At 40.8% G+C, this 6,000-nt stretch overlaps 1 long non-coding RNA gene across 1 annotated transcript in view; it reads left to right on the top strand.

Annotated features, from left to right (window-relative positions):
* The first annotated feature begins 3,394 nt into the window (after window positions 1-3,394).
* The window catches only part of LOC141984842 (uncharacterized), a 58,609-nt gene continuing 56,003 nt past the window's right edge, over window positions 3,395-6,000 (top strand). The window contains exon 1 of the long non-coding RNA XR_012638817.1: window positions 3,395-4,487. This is a non-coding gene — a long non-coding RNA (uncharacterized LOC141984842). The remainder of the gene's footprint in view (window positions 4,488-6,000) is intronic.

Below are 6,000 nucleotides of genomic sequence, written 5' to 3'. Positions count from 1 at the left end.
CTGGAAGTTGGTTTGCAGAATCAGACCCCAAAGTTCTCACTTCTTAGAGTCTATTTTTATAGGAATTTCTTCCTATGCCAGTCTATGCAAATTGCTTCATCATGCTGTTGCTGAATCAATCAGCAGATGGCACATTCCTGACGGCTCCCTGCTGCTAGATGTTATCTTGTTCTTTGGTTCTCCCATTCTTGAGGCTGTTGGGTGGATTCCAGTCTGCCCTCCAGGGGTCCTCTGGTTATTTCCACTTGATGCCTTCTTCAGCCGATGGACACTGGATTCTTAGGCTGGCACCTCCCTGATCATTCAGTTATTATCCACACCAAGCATCCATCCACATACATACATCCTCTATCTCTATTTTAATCACAATTGTTAATACAACAAAAGGGCGGGGAGTCTCTGAGTGCTGTTTCTGTTGCTTTGAGTCTCTCTCTCTGTGAATTGCTTTGAGAACAGACTCTGTCTTAGAATGTACTAACGCAATTAGCAGCTTGCAAGTTTCACACACAGAGGGAGAGAAACAGTACCAAAAACCAAGAGACCTCTTAATTAGTAATACCCTGGAATTTAAACTATGGGGAATCAAACTCATTTGTGATTTTAATACAGAACTTCTTTAATATGATCCAACAAAATTACTGTAAAATTTCAATCTGACATTTAACTACAAAAGTAAAACATCAATCAGTGGAAGAAATAGTGAACTTCGGTAATATTGCCAAAAAAGTCAGGGACGGTGATTAAAAATCTAAGATTCTACCTCTTAGGCCAGCATTACTTCTACTTTTGCAAAGTGTGTCAAATCCAATTTGTATATCACCAGTGATAGGAGCTATGCTGGCCAAGAGGAAGTCACTTGTGCTGACAATAGTCTGACACAAAACTGCTCCAAGAGTGAGATGATAAACTTTGCATCCTACAACGCATAAAGAATATTTGTTCCTCGTGTGTCCAGTCTTTTATACCCATGAGTATAACAGAAGTTGATGGAAGTAATGACAGCAATAGGTTGATCAACTCGCTAATTGTCAGCAAATGCTATTCATTTTTTCCTTGGGATGAGAGTAAAGGAGATTCTATTTTTAATAAACTGCAGATGGAAGTAATCTGATACGGGAAGCAGTTCACCAGAGCTATAAATGTATAAATAAATCTTCTGAGAGCATAGGCTGTCTTGTGCTGGACATCAGTTTTTGCTCACCTGTATAATATGTATCTGTCTTGTATCTGCTGGAGAACCATGTTGAGTAAATGAGCAATTAGAGCTCCCTCATATGAAAATGCAGCTATTTGGCACTGAAAGATACTATTAGGATCACTCAACCCTCAACATGCCATGAGCGAGTTTGCTATCTAAACAGTATATTCTTGTATATATGCAGATACTATACTCAGTCTTCCTACTGTAGACATACTGGTCACATAAACCCCAGAAGTAAAAATGTGCTGAATTTGTGAAATGGTTGCAATATATGAACAGATACAATTAGAATACACAGTAGATGGAAGAATTTGAATGATTTGCATATATTGCTGGGTTCTAAATTAACTGTCCCCAGTTGGAGAAAAACATTTTATCATTGTAGACAGCACAGTTAGGAAATGGCAGTAGCAGTCAAAGAAGCAAACACAACACTAGGCTCAGGACTTCCAAGCTTCCTGTGAAGCCAGGAGAGTGGAAACTCTGGGGACTGTTAAGGCTTCCATCAATCTGGCAGGGAGCCTAGAAGCTCAGGGAACCACAGATGAGCTTGGATCTCGGGTTCAATTTCATTTTTGAAATGAAATATTTTGAAACATTTTTTTTTCAAATTTCCCTTCCTGGGGAAATTTCAAAAATTATATTGTTGTTCCAAAAAAGAACTAATTTTTTTGGAATTTCCTGCAGAATGGAAATTTTGACTTTCGACCAGCTCTATAGCAGATGTACAAACTTCTGCCTTCTAGCCTGTAAAAGGTCCACTCGTAGACAGCATGGGTTTCACAAACACAGTCACAGAAAAAAAATCAAACTTTTTGGCTTGGGCCCATCTCTAGTCTTCAGAGGCATGGTCTGGTGATCCTCGCACATGAGTGAAAGCCAGACATTCTGAATTCTAATCATGGCTCTGACTGACTTCTTTTGTGGCCTAGAGCAAATTGCTTCATCTTTCTGCCTCAGTGTCCCCATCTGTTAGTCATACTCATCTAGTGCGGATTAATGTCTGAAAAGTTGTTCAAAGATTAAATATAAGGAATAAATGGTGTCCTGTGTTTGTCTTCTGTAATGCTTCTGAATTTGTTTGAAATTTTACTCTAGTTCTGCAAGCATTGTGAACTTGAAGAATTTTCTTTTAAAAGCTGTTGCCTCTTGCTCAGATTTCTGTAGCTTGCCCAACTATACATTTTAGTGCTTTGCTAGCTTCTCTTGTCTCATCTATATAGTCATTGCCCAAAGGTTTAACCTCATTCTTAATGTTTATGCCTAAGTGAAGAAGGAAACTTCCGCACCCCTTTAGCTTTCAGAGATTGACTAATTTATGATTTGCTCAATTTGGCTTTTAGTTCTGTCTGTCTGAGAAATAATTACTGTTTTTTCTCACACAAAATACCAGTTATCACCCCAAAAGCATCATTTCTTAAAAAAAACAAAAACAAAAAAAACCAACAAAACCATACAACTAATCTGTCTGATGTTATACTTTCAATAACTCTTATGGTGATTTCTCTCTTAGCTTCTCTGCTACAACTCAGAAGGCACATTTTAAACCCTACTTTGTTAGTAAAGATTTGAGAGTCTGATTGTGAGGATTGTCCTCGGTTCTAATAGGAGCTGAGGATGATTAATGTTTTGCAAAAAGCACTACACGATTTTTTGTGGCATTAGTGTGGACAGAGTAAATTATGCATGTAAAATATAAAATATTTCTATGATGTAAACAGCAGATCCTACAACTGAACACCCTCTGAAGTTCAGTTTTCTGCTACAGCTCTATTTAGTGGTGAAATTCTAGCATGTATTCTTTTTTTTATATATATATAGATCCTGCTGATGACACAGCAATTGAATCCAGTGTTCTTGCTAATACTTTGCATTTACATTGCTTTACATTTGTTTTGTATGACCAGACAAATTAAATAGTTCCCCGTTAGCTGCCATATGTCACCCTAACTTAAGCCCAAGAAAGAACAGCACACATTTAGGAAGAAAAGTCCGACTTCACTAGTAGGAAAAACAATTATTTAAAATGGTACATGGGAAATAATGCCCATCAAGTTCAGTATTCTGCTTCTGGCGATAGCTAATACCCGATTTTTTAGTAGAAGACCAAAACCAAAAACATCTTAATTGTACAATGGAGGTCGGGTTGTGGTCAGGGGGTTGTTTTTTATGTTTAACTTTACCTAACTTGCAGGTACTCTACAAGGAGGAGCCCATAACGGGAGGAAAACCAGCCCATTGCCAACCCCACTGGGAGCTCCCTGCATCTTTAGTGCCACACATCAGACAGGCACCCTGACCCTGGAGGCTTCCACTCAGGCACTGGTCTTGACTTGCTGGAAATGCGGCCTGCATGTCCCCATCAATGACAGCCAAACAGGGGGAACCACCCAGTATGAAAGGTGTCTGCTAGTGGAGTATCTTAGAAACCAGTAAGAGCTGCAAGTGGAGGTAGCTCATCTGTGTAGCATGCGGATGTCATCAACAGGACACACACGGCAGCATCTGGGAGGTGGACGCTAGATTACAGATGACTGCGCCAGTTCCAGAGGAGGGAGGAGAACTGGCTGCTTTTCAGGGAGAAGATTGGTTGCTAACCACTTCGGGCAGTAGACAGTGGTACACCCCACCCAGGTGACCCGTTCATGCGATGAAGAACAAGCATGCTGTGTACTGGCTGCAGGAAGTGAGAAGGAGGAGCCACCTGCCCCTAAGGCTAGGAGGCTCCCAGTCACCGCACCCAAGAGGAGGCGGCAAAGGATGGTGGCGGTCGAGGACTCCCTTCTGAGGGGGATGAAGGCATCCATCTACTGACCTGACATGATGTTCCGGGTGGTATGCTGCCTTCCTGGAGCCTGCATCTGAGATGTTAAAGAAAAGTTGCCAAGGCTCATCAGTCCCTTTGATGACTACTCCATGATGTTCATCCACTTGAGCACTAACGATACTGCCTGAGCAGATCACCAGTGACTACAATGCTCTGGGAGTGAGGGTGAAAGGCTTGTGGGGGGCAGGTTGTGTTCTCATCCATCCTTCCAGTTGAGCGTAAGGGCCCAGCCAGGAACACATGTATCCTGGAAATTAATCCATGGCTGCACAGATGGTGTTTAGGGGAGGGCTTTGGCTTCCCTGACAATGGCATGCTGTTCCAGGAACAAGGTCTGCTTGGAAGAGATGGGCTCCATCTGACCAAGAAGGGGGAAGGCATCTTCATGCACCGACTCACCAACTTAGTGAAGAGGGTTTTAAACTAGGTTCAAAGGGGGCAGGTGACCAAAGCTCAGAGGTAAGCATTAAAAAAGATGATCTTAATAGAGGGCTAGAGCTTGGGGAGAGGAAGGGGCAGGAGGGAGGGGAGACCTGGAAATTGCAATAGGGTCATAGAAGCAACAAGAGGAAAATCTGTGTGGGAATCTACACAGCATCTTAAATGCCTCTACATAAAGACAAGGAGTATGGGGACTATAAACAGGAAAAACTGGAAGTATTTGTACATAAGCTACATTATTACTCAATTGGCATCATAGAGACTTGGTGTGATAAATCTCATGACTGAAATATTGGTATAGAGGGGTATAGCTTGTTCAAGAAGGACAGGCAGAAAAAAAGGGAGGAGGTGTTGCACTGTACATCAAGAATATATGTAGACTTGTTCTGAGGTCCAGAAGGAGGGGAGGCTGAAAGGCTCTGGGTAAAGATAAAAGGGGGGAAATTGGGGTGATGTCTTGTTAGATGTCTACTATAGACCACCAAATCAGGAAGAGCAGGTGGATGAAGCATTTCTAGAACAAATAATAGTACTATCCAAAACACAAGACCTGGCAATAATTGGGGACTTTAACTACCCAGACATCTGTTGGAAATGTAATATGGCAAAACACAAAAGGTATTGGAGTGTATTGAGGACAACTTTTTGTTTCAGAAAGTGGAGGAAGTAACCCAGGGGACAGCCTTTTTAGATCTGATTCTGACTAAGAGGCAGGAATTGGTAATGAAAGTGGCAGGCAATTTGGGTGAAAGTGATTATGACATGATACATTTCATGATTATAAGCAGAATAAGGAAAATGGATTTTAAAAAAGCAGACTAACAGTCTAGAGAACTGATAAGTAAGGTCCCAAGGAAAGAAAATTTAAGGTAAAATGTAGTTCAGGAGAGCTGGCAGTTTCCCAAAGAGACAATATGAAAGGCACAACTGCAAACTACCCAATACAAAGGAAAGATAGGAAAAATAAGAAGAGGCCAATATAGCTCCATGAGGAGTGCTTCAATGACCTGAAAATCTAAAAGGTATCCTCCAAAAAGTTGAAACATGGAGAAATTGTTGAGGAGTACAAAAGAATAGCACAAGCAGATAGGGACAAAATCAGAACAGTTAAGGCATAAAATGAGTTACACCTAGAAAGGGACATAAAGAACCTCTCTTTATTGCCTTTTAAGTACATAAAGAGCAAGAAAAAGATGAAGGAAAGTGTAGGACTTCTACTTAGTAGGGAAGGAGAGCTAATAACTGATGACGTCAAAAAGCCTAAGGTGTTTAATGCCTATTTGCTTCAGTTTTCACTAACAATGTTAATGGTAATCAGATACTCAACACAATTAATATTAACAACAAGGGGGAAGGAATGCAAACCAAAATAGGGAAAGAACAGGTTACAGAAATATTTAGATAATTTAGATGTATTCAGATTGGCGGGGCCTGATGAAATTCATCCTAGGGTATTTAAGGAACTAACTGAAGAAATCTCAGAACAGTTAGCAATTATCTTTGGGAACTCTTGGAGGATGGGGAAGTCCGA

This window comes from Natator depressus, chromosome 3, assembly GCF_965152275.1.
Source record: "Natator depressus isolate rNatDep1 chromosome 3, rNatDep2.hap1, whole genome shotgun sequence".
NCBI lineage: Eukaryota > Metazoa > Chordata > Testudines > Cheloniidae > Natator > Natator depressus.
Note: the sequence above shows the minus strand (reverse complement) of the source record. Positions and strands in the feature narration are given on the sequence as shown.